Here is a 13,779-nt window from a genome sequence, read left to right on the forward strand (position 1 = left end):
CACTGGGAGGGGGTGGTACACAGCACTTGGACTTGTTTACAGTACTAGGGGAGGCTTACAGCACCGTGGGAGACAGGAGGCTCAAAGCACTGCAAAAGCAGGAGGCTCACAGCACCGCGGGCGGCAGGAGGCTCACTTCACTGCAGGAGGCAGGAGGCTCACGGCACTGGGAGACATCTACAAAAGAGAGGCCGGTAAACCTGATGCTTTCTCTTCTTCTGTGGGACGGGAGCGCAGCAGCTTACCCCGCTCCCAAAGTGCGTCCTCAGCAGGCTGGCACAGGCCAGCAAGCTGAGGACCTAATGGTATGCGCACCACACATGGTGATTTAAAGAGCCGGCAGACAAGACCATGGCTGCCGCCCGAGTACTGCAGTCCTCGGGAATGTGCCCAGGGGCCGCATAAAAAGTCATCGGGATCCACATATGGCCCACAGGCCGGAGGTTTCCCACCCCGATCTACACTCTCCCTGCACAGAGTCACAGAGCATGCTCAGTAGATTCCCCCATACAAGTCAATGAGACATTTTTTGCTTGATATCCTTGTACCAATGGCTTTGAGGATTCTTAAAACCAAATTTCTGGATATTCATTTACAACTAAAGAAGCAGTTAACACTCAATGGCAACCTCCATAGAATAATTTACATTCTGAAAACATAAAAAATAAATAAAAATGTATTGTAATTTATAGAACGTTACACACTGAAGCAAAATCATGGGTCCAGTGTCTGTAGTGTGCTTTCATTGAGAATGGCAGAGTCTCCTTTTTCTTGTCACTGATGTTGATAACGTTTGAGAATTACATTTCCCAAATCTCTGTGGTTCCTATAAACCTAGGCATATAGTTTAAGATAGTACAGCTCAAAAAGCTAGATTTTTGTTTTCCTTTTTCCAGACCATAGAATTGATTTAATAGATTGTTTTGAATGCTTACTTTTTTCCTAATACTTTATTTTTTTTTACACATAGGTACAATGGAAATGGTTAAATTTTGGGTCCTTGAATTGAAGAAGCCAAATGAAGAAGTCAATGTTACTATTATCTTGCATTATACAGTAAAAATTTGAATGAACATGTTTTGAAATTATTAAATTAATTGTATTAATAATTAATAATAATTATTAATTCAAAATGAGTTGTGAATGTGACGCCCTGGACTAGCCAGGTAGTCACAGGTAGGCCCTTGCATAACACCTGTCCCCTAATAAGGTAACATCAGCCAAACACATAAACTCTAGTCACCTCTCTCAGGGTTTGATGGAAACACCAGGGGGCGGAGCCAGGAGGTTGGCCACGCTCACCAAGGAGTTCACAGGCCCAGAAGCTACTGGATCACATTAATTAACTGATTGAGGTCTGGACTTTAGGTCCTTTCCCAACCAAGTCTCGACTGAAGACAACCGCCCACCGAGGGGGATAGAAAGCCAACGCACAGGCAGAGAGATCCCACGGGCCAGCGACTGTGGGCAAAGGGCTCTCCGGACATACTCAACGCCGGGGAGCGGACTCCCATCGCTGAAGCGCAGGCAGTCCACAGCTACACAACACGGTGCAGGAGAAAGGCAGGGACCACCAAACCGGGTGGGGGACCAGATGCAGCCGGCTGCAGGCACCGACCACCATCATCTTGGTTTACCAGAGACTCTTGTGTGTCAATCATCCTGAGTATACAGTAACTGTGCCCTCGGGCCGTGCACCGCCCTGCACTGCACCAGCACATCCTTCCCAATTGGGGCCCGGGGCCATCACCTCTACCCATGGAAGGGTTAACACCTTGCTGCGCAACATCTTCCCCGGTCACTAGTAAACAGTGGTATCCATATTCACCACTACCCGTGGGTGGCATCACGAACTTAACCAAAACCACGGCTCCGGCCGTAAACCTACCCCCATTAAAGCGCCAGCCCCTTTCATAGCGAAGTGACCCCGGGTCCAGAGGCGCTCGAGCCACCCACCGACGAGCCCGGAGCCGAGCACGGGGTGGTACACATCGACTCTTCTGGCATCACGAACAGGATACTTACCTAATACCTACCTGGTGAAGTACGCCTTGAAGTAGAAGTCAGCGGTGACCCGTTGAAAAATTTCAGAATCCGCCATCTTGCCGCCATCTTTTGGTGAGAAGATTCCCGCCAAAGCCTTCTTCCCCGCGAAAAGAGTTGAAGCCCGCCCCCTGGGAAAACGGCCGTGCAGAAAAGCCCTCGGTCAAAAAACGAAACTGATCGGCCGAAGAAGCGAGTGCCGTGAAAAGACCAAGGGGGGAGCGGATGGAGGATGTCTGCTCCTGAGCCCGATGCCGGCCCTGCGCCGACCGCTGGAGCTGCGGCGCCCGCAGAGGAAGCAGCCGGCGAGGAAGAAGCCGCAGCTCCCGCTCCGGTCGCAGGAGCTGGGGATCCCGGGGCTCCGGTGGTGACTCCCCATGCGGCGGCGCCTAAGGGCGAAGAGGCTGCGGTCCCCACTATGGATGCCGAAGCCGAGGCGGAGGGATACGGGCTGCTACCAGGGACCACTGCGTGGTTTGAACGGAGTATGGCGTGGCTTTGCCTCCAGGTATGGGTCGAATCGATGCAGCAGGCCCTGGGCTGGAGGGGGGAGATGCATAAAATGGTGGCCATGGTGTGGGCACATGAGAAGCCCGCCTCGCAGGAGGATAAGGCCACGCAGACCCCCTCCACACCATCAGCCGGCTCGGAGACCGAATCCCCTTTGGATGGGGGCGGTGAACCCCAGGTGGCTCAATCCCAGGAGGGAACGTCGGTGCCTGCAGAGCTGCCCCAGTACACCATGGAGGCCGTGAATCCCTGGATATTCCGTTTCTGGTTTGGCGTGCCCGGTTACCCGCAGCAGCGGGAGGGGCCTGATCCTATACAGTAAAGAAAAGTTGAAAAAGGTAGCGGTTCCCAGCTACCATGTTGTCCATCCCCGTTGGGACTATGTTGAATTTCCCGTTACTTTATTAATATTTTACAATAGACAAGGCCAAAAACTTGCAGGCCACCCCAAAAACTATTGGGCCTCGTAAATAGCCACTGGACCACCTTTTCACACCTACAGTCTCCGGAGAGGCTGGTTGGAGGAAGGGCCTGCGGTGGAGTCGGCCGAGGTCCCCTCACCATGGAAACCGATGACTACCCTCCGGGGCCAGGGGTCCTCTAAACGTGGGGCCTCTGAGAGACTGCCGGGAAAAGGAACTTTTTACCCGGCCCGTATGGGCAAAAAAGGGGTGCTGACCTGGTTTTAGAGGCAGCATCAAGGCTACATTTGCTTGAGTGGGCAAATGAAAGGACCCGGTCCCGTCTCGTTCCCGGTTTAATAAAAATGTTGCAACGTTTAAGCATGTGACTCCCGAAAGGGAAGAAACAATACCACTTCTTAATGTAAATATGTTATTATACCTGTTAATGATGTTTTATCTTTTCTACAGTTACGAAAAGTAAAAATAAACCAGTGGTGGTCGGACAGCCCGCGGACAGTCTGTATTAAGCCAAGGGGGAATGTGACGCCCTGGACTATCCAGGTAGTCACAGGTAGGCCCTTGCATAACACCTGTCCCCTAATAAGGTAACATCAGCCAAACACATAAACTCTAGTCACCTCCCTCAGGGTTTGATGGACACACCAGGGGGTGGAGCCAGGCGGTTGGCCACACCCACCGAGGAGTTCACAGGCCCAGAAGCTACTAGACCACGTTAATTAACTGATTGAGGTCTGGACTTTAGGTCCTTTCCCAACCAAGTCTCGACTGAAGACAACCGCCCACCGAGGGGGATAGAAAGCCACCGCAAAAGCAGAGAGATCCCACAGGCCAGCGTCTTCGGGCAAAGGGCTCTCCGGACATACTCAACACCGGGGAGCGGACTCCCGTCGCTGAAGCGCAGGCAGTCCACAGCTACACAACACGGTGCAGGAGAAAGGCAGGGACCACCAAACCAGGTGGGGGACCAGACACAGCCGGCAGCGGGCACTGACCACCATCATCTTGGTTTACCAGAGACTCTTGTGTGTCAATCATCGTGAGTGCAACTGTGCCCTCGGGCTGCGCACCGCCCTGCACCGCACCAGCATGTCCTTCCCAATCGGGTCCCGGTGCCATCACCCCTACCCACGGAGGTGTTAACACCTTGCTGCGCAACATCTTCCCCGGTGACTAGTAAACAGCAGCGGTGGTGTCCACATTTACCAAGACCCGTGGGTGGCATCACGAACTTAACCAAAACCACAGCTCCAGCCATAAACCTACCCCCTTCAAAGAGCCAGCCCCTTTAGAGCGAAGTGACCCCGGGTCCGGAGGCGCTCGAGCCACCCACCGACGAGCCCGGATCCGAGCGGCTCTGCTGCAGCCGAGCACAGGGCGGTACATGAATTCCTCTAATAATCTCAATTATGATAATTTATACAAACTAAGGGCTCATTGAGTTGGTCGTTTTGAATTTACATTTTCCATTCAGAATTTTTACAAATAGAACACATACCTATTATATTTTATGAAGCTGTTTATATCAGACAAAAATGAATGCAGAGATGTCTACTATTGATGAGCGGGCATTACCATGCTCGGGTGCTCGGTACTCGTAACTAGAGGTGAGTGACCACTACCATGCCAGGGTGCTCCGTACTCACAACTAGTGATGAGCGGGCACTACCATGCTCGGGTGCTCAGTACTGGTAACTAGTGATGAACGTGCACTACCATGCTCGGGTGCTCAGTACTGGTAACTAGTGATGAGCGGGCACTACCATGCTCGGGTGCTCGGTACTCGTAACTAGTGGTGAGTGACCACTACCATGCCAAGGTGCTCCGTACTCACAACTAGTGATGAGCGGGCACTACCATGCTCGGGTGCTCAGTACTGGTAACTAGTGATGAACGTGCACTACCATGCTCGGGTGCTCAGTACTGGTAACTAGTGATGAGCGGGCACTACCATGCTCGGGTGCTCAGTACTGGTAACTAGTGATGAGCGGGCACTACCATGCTCGGGTGCTCAGTACTGGTAACTAGTGATGAGCGGGCACTACCATGCTCGGGTGCTCGTATTCGTAATAAACAGTTGGTGCTTGGATGAACCCGAATCAAGTACCCGACTATAATGGTATTCAATGTTCGACTTGAGCATTTTTCTGGAAGATGTTTCTGCGCTCATTTGAGCATCCAACTGCTCATGACGTTTACCGAGGACCTGAGCATGGTATTGCACGTTTATAACTAATAGAGATGAGCAAGCTCTTCGCGGTTCGGTTTGCTGAACTAAACTGAAGAAGGGGTGTATTCATGAACCTTTATCGAACCAAACTTCAAACCTACATCAAACCTTTCCTAACCCCATTGGTTTCAATGGGAGGCTAAATGTAAGGCACAGAAAACACCTTTAGAGGGCTTCCAAAACAGCAGAAATATATTTTACAGTACAACACCACTGTTTTAGCATAGCCATTAGCTTCCTAGGCTATTGGCAGAAGAAATATAGAGGTGGATGAGAGACAGGTGTAGAGCTGGCGCTCCCATACTCCTGACAGTACAGACAAGACACAAATTAGAGACCTATGTAGTAGTCTTGACATTAAAAATACTTCCAGGAGCACAGCGGTACAATATCATCAATTACCTCCCTCCCCATAGGGCGTTAAAAGAGCAGGGAGGTACAGTTCATGCAACACACAGGCTGTGCGCCGGTATTTTAATTTGCAAGTCAGCACACATCAGTCACAGGCGCAGGCCTCTCTTTACAAGAACACTGGCAGTAACCTCTACACAACATTTGGAGACACATCTTGTAGTCTCTGCCTTCAAACACAGCAGTACAGCAGCATCAATTGCCCCCTCTCCACGGGGCCCTAAAACACCAGGGAGTAACGGCAAATGTAACACATAGGGTGTGGGCCAGTTTTTTTTTTTAAATCAAGACATGGATTAGTGGCAGGCATAGGCCTCTCTTTCCAAGAACACTGCCTTCAAAAACAGCAGAACAATAGCATTAATTGTCCTCTCCCCAAAGGGTCTTAAAATACCAAGGAGTTATTGTACATGAAACACACAGGCTGTGGGCCAGTATTTTAATTAGAAAAAGTGAGCCCACAGTGACCGTGCCTTCTTCAGCACCACATCCAGGGCATCATACTACCATAGAAATTGCAGTACAACCAGGTTGATCCATGTAGTGCAAATGTGATGTCACCCAGACGTAGAGTCGCCCAGACGTAGTGCCACCACAAAGTTTTCACCCTAATTGTGCATGGCCTTCCCTAGCTCCAGGTTCTGTAAAGCCAGTCATTTATCAAACTTGGTCACCAAAGTACCGAAAGAGGAGCACTTGGATGTTCCTGATGACATATTCACTTCTATAGGAGATATGGGAAGGGAGGAGAAGAATTCGTGGCAATACCCAGAGCGGTGTTTGTTACATTTTTGTAAAGGCAATTAAAATTGCCAAGATGCAGTGTGTAGATCCTGCATTAACAATACCTATAAATGTGTTGACCTGTGTAATCTGGAGCAGGCAGCCATACCTTTTTGGATGCCTCACTCGCTACTGTTTTTCAGGCCCTACTAGTGTCGCCAATCCTTATTTCTATGATTTAGTGTGCCGATTTGTTGTACAACAACACCTCTCCCTACAAGGCACTTCCCTATTCTAAACTATCGTTGGCCTATCTTGTTAAGCTGCCGAGCATTAAGCCCCAAATCGCACTGTCTAGCAGCAGCACCTTCCCTGACGAGCAACATTCAGAAAATGGAGCCAATTCAAAATGGCCGCTATTTATATGCACTCTGCAAGCCAATCACAAGAAGCCCTTCTGTCTCCACCTTTAGAATGTTTGCTGCACCCTGATTGGCTGCAGGAACATCCACAAATAAAGCTAAGTAAAAAAAAACAACATGGCGCCGCACGCAAAAAGCCTTCTACCAGTGCAGAGTAGCGGCTTCCTCCACCGATTTTTAAACATCCCCACATCAAACAGCACCAGAATCATATCCAAAAACAAAAAAATGCTATTAAAAAAGCATTTTTTGGAAACGTTTGGGGGCAGAAAACAAACAAAAAAAAACATTACTGACTTTTCGGGGACCAAACAAATTAGCAACAACCACCTACACATGGTTAGAAATTTATACAACACATTTCCTCAATGAATATGTGATACTCAAGATATATAGGAGCATATATAATATAGCCAGGTGTTGGTCAGGACTAAATTAGGAAAATCGCTAATATTTTACCAACACCGCAAAGAAAAAAAACGATCAAACGCCCATTATATGAAATTGCAAATTTATTGTGTAATTATAACAGACAACGTGGAAAGGGTGGAGACATTAGGTACAGAGATAGCTCAACCCAAGAAAGTCCATGGACCCCTCCAAAAATGATATACATACAACCATTGCAATTGCAATGTAACACCATAATTACTCATTATGCCCACTGGATGTCACCGTACACCTATAGGACAATCTCAATACATGTGACCTTTGAAGATAATGTCAGCTTAAATGAGCCGCATAGTATATAATAAGTCAGTAAAATACTTACATAGGCAAGGTCAAATCTGGATGCCAGAAGGAAGGGGGAGAGAGAGAGGAGGGACCCGCAGACCACCCGACGGCCGTTTCGGCAACACTAGGCTACCTTCGTCAGGGGATGTGCTCGGTTTTGCTGAGCCCGAACGGACAATCTCAGGCTCATACCGAATTAGAATTTGGTGAACCTTTATCAAAGACACTTCCTGTATGGAAAAACTAGTCCATGCATAAAAATGTTGCAAATATCGCAATTCAGGATATGGGCATTGTCATGGGGTCCTTCTCCAATATCATACAATCAACAGAGCGAGAGATGGCTGAAGAATCCAAAGAATATTTATTTCATGCGATCCAGAATGTTCATCAAATAATCCACCACACAAAAGGTAAAATAGTCCAGTAATGGCATAAATGTCCCGGGGATCAGTCACACTCCTCCAGCAGTCCTTCTCCAGGGAGATCGGGGTTTCTCACAGTCTCTCTGGGGTGCTGGCCGCAGCCTCAGCTTTTCCCTTAGAGGATCAATCCTTCTCTCTAGTCCTTTCTAGCCTGACTGATCAATTCTTCAGGTCAGTAGAGAGTTTATGGGGATCCCAAGCCCCTTCCCCCAGACCTAGGGACAGGAACACTACAGGAGGTGATTACCTACAGTCAATACAATGTACACACAAGCAATACAAATATTGGACAGCGCACCAAGCCTAAAGTCCAAACCTACACAACATGATATACAATACAACCCCCCATATTCCACCATCACAGGCATATAAGAAGTGTGAGTTACACTGCCCGAGCATAAGGCAGTCAGAATGTTTTGGGAACTGTCATTCATGGTGATTTGTAAAGAAAAAATACATCCAGCTCACCCCAGGAACCATCCACGCTCTTGGCGTTGTAGAACAAGTGATCCCGCTGCTCCTCAGCGCTGAGACACAGGTAAGAAAGGAATTATCCAGCTTCCAGCTTGTAAATAAAATCCAACTTTTAATGAATTATCTTTAAAAACAAAAATTCATATTATCCATGTGCAAAAATATACCATCTCCAGGTCTAGAAAAAAATTCCAATAATTAGACTGCACAACACATGCGTTTCGAGCATATGGCTCTTAAACTTTTGTGGGTACAATATATATATATATATATATATGAATATATATATATATATATAAGTCTGGAGTTAATACAGAGGAACAATTAATCCACCCTGAAAGCACCTGACGGGCTGCACACACAGGCACGATCAAGAAGGCGTTACACCCTCTAAACCAATTAAAAAACACTACATAAAACATTACAAAAAACATTTTTTTTTATTATGAAGACACTTAAATATCGAAAATCAAGTCAGGCTAAATGTCATAAAAAATTAACGTAACCAAGATGTAAATCAATAATGTAGCATAAGTTAATTTCTAACATTCAAGACACCTACCGTGGAACCTCGGTTTACGAGTTACCTAGTTTGTGAGCATTTTGCTATATGAGCAAAGCTTGCTGTAAATTTGTAACTCAGTTTACGAGCAAGCTTTGCTGTACGAGCAAATACTCACCGCACACACTTCCGGTTCCGTTCTTTTTACCGCGCTCTGATCCGCTCTTGCAGTCCGCACAAACACGCACACACACACATGCACACACACATATTACGCTCACCTTACCTTCCGTTCCCTCGCCGGCCTCCTGGATTTTGTAGTTCACCGGTACAGGATGTGTATCAGTTAATGATGGAGGAACTTCCGCTGTCAGCCACTACTCAAAGGCAGCGTGCTGGCCAATCAGAGGTAAGCGGCTCATGACTTTGACGTCAGCTCTCTGGCAGGGAAGTTCCGGCATCGGTCACGATGGTTACCTGATACACATCCTGTACCGGCGAACTACAAGAACCAGTAGGCCGGCAATGGAACGGAAGGTGAGGTGAGCATAATATCTGTGTGTGCGTGTATGTTTGTGTGTGTTTGTACATGTGTGGAATGGTACAATAGGGGACCAGGATGGCACATTGAATAAGTTGTTGAACAAATTGTCTGCATTTCAATGATTTCCTATGGGAAATCTTGCTTTGCTAGATGAGTAACTTGGTTAACAAGCAACTCCCAGAACGGATTGTTCTCGTAAACCAAAGTTCTACTGTACTTTGGTACTCACATACAGTAGTTCCTTCAAATCCATTTCAAATATTGTAAAAAAAACCTTGCATTTTCTAATAAAGGACCCCATTGTTGAAATTTTTTTATCTAAGGGTATAAAAATTGTATCCCAAAAAGCTCCTACTTTGGGGCAGGTTTTGTCTCCAAGTCTATTAAAATCTCATAATAAACCACAGAATAAATCATCATGGTTAAAAATTGATGGATACTATAAATGTGGTAATTTTCCATGCAAAACGTGTCAGTATTCCTATAAAACACGGGACTTTTATAACAATGTGGAAGTAAAAAATACAACATTCGGGGGGTTTTACATTGCAATTTGGAGTAGGTTATATACATAATTATTTGTAGTGAATGTAATTTGAAATATTTGGGGTCCACTGTTATGATCTGGTAACCGTGGACGATCAGAAAAATCCCATTAATCAGGAAAAGACAAAACCACAAGAGTAGTTGGAAACTGAGCTGACCGCAATCCCGTATCTATCGGACAAAACTAGAAGTATCAGTGGGATGTTCCTAACCCACCTAGACACCTCGTCACTGCCCAAGAAATGTTCTACACCTCAAAGATAGAAATGAGGAATCCTAACTTGCCTTGGAGCAGTCCCCAAAGGAATAGCAAACCCCCAACATGTAATGATGGTGATGTAAGAAAACACAATACACAGATAGAAAATATAGATTCTCCAAGGTGAGGCCCAACTTACTAAATACAACAGGACAGGAAAGCTAACTGATTGTGGCCAGAAAAAAACCCTGCAAAAAATACCAAACTCCTGATAGAAAGAGTCCTAAGACCATATGGTCTTCCCCTGCTATATCAGGTACTCTGGTGTCAGACACTTTAAACAGAACTGCAGATATAATGGGAGGAATAAAAACACAGAACAAATAATACTCTAAAGTGCAAATAATCCAAACATGAACAGGGAGCAAGCTCCCTTTTTTGCTGGAGGAACTGCCCTGCTCACAAAACCAGACAGACAGATCCTCACATACAAGAAACCAAACACAGAACCAAATGGATTAAGCAGAAACACCCTTAAGTGCAATTCCAGCAATTAAGCACAGAAACAGTAAACATATCTGGAATAGATTCAGGCACAGAATAATGGGAGAAACTGAAGGGAGCAATCTACAGAAGCAGCAGGAAACTTCCACCACCGGCAGCCGCCAGGCAGAAACTGCTCTCCTAAATACACTAGGCTGATCTGCAATATAATTTCTTGGATTCCTAATTAATTTCAACACCTGTTTGAGTCACAGATTCAGAATCAGCTTCATTACCAATCCTGGCCACCAGAGGGCGCTCCACACCAGCACCCACTCGGATGACATTCACAACAGTCCACTATCAGAAAATTCAAATGCAGAATAAGAGAACATCTTCACAATATTTCGGACAGCTCAGGCAGAAATATATTTAATGCTGCAAAACATTTAATTACTTGCCACAATCGCAGTAGCCATAGCTTTCGTGCAATTGCGATCGAGTCAGTAAACAGGCATACTCGGGGAGGTGACAGGAAGATGATGCTTTGTAACAGAGAAACCTCTTGGATGTTTCTATTAGGAATTGAAGCACCCTGGGATTGAATGTTAGAAATGAACTGCATTTTTGATTTACATTTTGGTTATGTTATTTCTTTGGGACATTTAGCCTGACTTGATTTTCCATATTTAAGTGTCTTCATACTGAAAAAAAAAATAAAAAAAAATGTTGTAATGTTTTAGGCCTCTTTCACACGCCCGTGAAAATCACGGACGTGCTTCACGGACGTGTCAAAGATGCGTATTGCCCTTGGTGAGCAGTGTGTATGGCTGACGTGTGTTCTCCATTTGTTAACCGTGATAACACACAGAGAACAGGAACTTTCTGCTCACCTGTCCCTGGCATCGCTGTCCGTGGTGCTGACCTTCGGTCTCCAGTCCTGCCGACTCCCCGCTGCTGCTGCTTCCGGCCGCAGTGAAGTGAATATTAAATGAGCATAATGAGCGGTGGTCGGAAGCAAGTGACAGCAGCGGCAGAGACAGCAGGACTGGAGAAGGTGAGTAAAGATTTGTTTTTTTTTCTCACAGACACATCTTTTCTCCGGTGCGTGTCACATGGGACACATCCGTGTGGTCCGTATGCATTACGTGTGACACATTTGCTTTCCGTGTGACACCCGTGATGCCGGAGAAAAATGGACATGTCGGCGTGAGAAACACACGGACACACGTAAGCACGGAACGGACACACGTTCCGTTCGAAAATACTTACGTGTGTCCTAAACCATATGAAAACACATGTCAACGTGTGTACGTGTCTCCGGTACGTGAGAAAACTGCCAAACACGTACCGGAGGCACGTACGTGTGAAAGAGGCCTTATGTAGTGTTCTTTAATTGTTTTAGAGGGTGTAACTCTAACTTCTTGATTGTTCCTGTATGTGCAGCCCGTCAGGTGCTTTAAGGGTGGATTAATTGTACATCTACAGTGCCTACAAGTAGTATTCAACCCCCTGCAGATTTAGCAGGTTTGATAAGATGCAAATAAGTTAGAGCCTGCAAACTTCAAACAAGAGCAGGATTTATTAACAGATGCATAAATCTTACAAACCAACAAGTTATGTTGCGCAGTTAAATTTTAATACATTTTCAACATAAAAGTGTGGGTCAATTATTATTCAACCCCTAGGTTTAATATTTTGTGGATTAACCCTTGTTTGCAATTACAGCTAATAATCGTCTTTTATAAGACCTGATCAGGCCGGCACAGGTCTCTGGAGTTATCTTGGCCCACTCCTCCATGCAGATCTTCTCCAAGTTATCTAGGTTCTTTGGGTGTCTCATGTGGACTTTAATCTTGGGCTCCTTCCACAAGTTTTCAATTGGGTTAAGGTCAGGAGACTGACTAGGCCACTGCAACACCTTGATTTTTTTCCCACTTGAACCAGGCCTTGGTTTTCTTGGCTGTGTGCTTTGGGTCGTTGTCTTGTTGGAAGATGAAATGACGACCCATCTTAAGATCCTTGATGGAGGAGCGGAGGTTCTTGGCCAAAATCTCCAGGTAGGCCGTGCTATCCATCTTCCCATGGATGCGGACCAGATGGCCAGGCCCCTTGGCTGAGAAACAGCCCCACAGCATGATGCTGCCACCACCATGCTTGACTGTAGGGATGGTATTCTTGGGGTCATATGCAGTGCCATCCAGTCTCCAAACGTCACGTGTGTCGTTGGCACCAAAGATCTTGATCTTGGTCTCATCAGACCAGAGAACCTTGAACCAGTCTGTCTCAGAGTCCTCCAAGTGATCATGAGCAAACTGTAGACGATCCTTGACATGACACTTTGAAAGTAAAGGTACCTTACGGGCTCGTCTGGAACGGAGACCATTGCGGTGGAGTACGTTACTTAAGGTATTGACTGAAACCAATGTCCCCACTGCCATGAGATCTTCCCGGAGCTCCTTCCTTGTTGTCCTTGGGTTAGCCTTGACTCTTCGGACAAGCCTGGCCTCAGCACGGCAGGAAACTTTCAAAGGCTGTCCAGGCCGTGGAAGGCTAACAGTAATTCCATAAGCCTTCCACTTCCGGATGATGCTCCCAACAGTGGAGACAGGTAGGCCCAACTCCTTGGAAAGGGTTTTGTACCCCTTGCTAGCCTTGTGACCCTCCACCATCTTGTCTCTGATGGCCTTGGAATGCTCCTTTGTCTTTCCCATGTTGACCAAGTATGAGTGCTGTTCACAAGTTTGGGGAGGGTCTTAATTAGTTAGAAAAGGCTGGAAAAAGAGATAATTAACCCAAACATGTGAAGCTCATTGTTCTTTGTGCCTGAAATACTTCTTAATACTTTAGGGGAGCCAAACAGAATTCTTGTGTTTTGAGGGGTTGAATAATAAATGACACTCTGAATAAACTTTTCACAATTTAAAAAAATAAAATAAAAAAAAGAAATAACATTCTTTTTTGCTGCATTTCACACTTCCAGGCTGATCTACAGTCCAAATGTCACAATGCCAAGTTAATTCCGAATGTGTAAACCTGCTAAATCTGCAGGGGGTTGAATACTACTTGTAAGCACTGTATATTAACTCCAGACTTTATAAGTTTAAGAG

General features: G+C 46.2%; 1 protein-coding gene across 1 annotated transcript in view; it reads left to right on the forward strand.

Annotated features, from left to right (window-relative positions):
• Positions 1–1,107, forward strand: part of LOC142256635 (phospholipase A2 inhibitor and Ly6/PLAUR domain-containing protein-like) — a 45,151-nt gene extending 44,044 nt beyond the window's left edge. Inside the window, exon 6 of the mRNA XM_075328430.1 lies at positions 971–1,107. The gene's annotated coding sequence lies outside the window, so the exon portion shown is untranslated. The remainder of the gene's footprint in view (positions 1–970) is intronic.
• The last annotated feature ends 12,672 nt before the right edge of the window (positions 1,108–13,779 follow it).

This window comes from Anomaloglossus baeobatrachus, chromosome 11 (genome assembly GCF_048569485.1).
Source record: "Anomaloglossus baeobatrachus isolate aAnoBae1 chromosome 11, aAnoBae1.hap1, whole genome shotgun sequence".
Classification (NCBI taxonomy): domain Eukaryota; kingdom Metazoa; phylum Chordata; class Amphibia; order Anura; family Aromobatidae; genus Anomaloglossus; species Anomaloglossus baeobatrachus.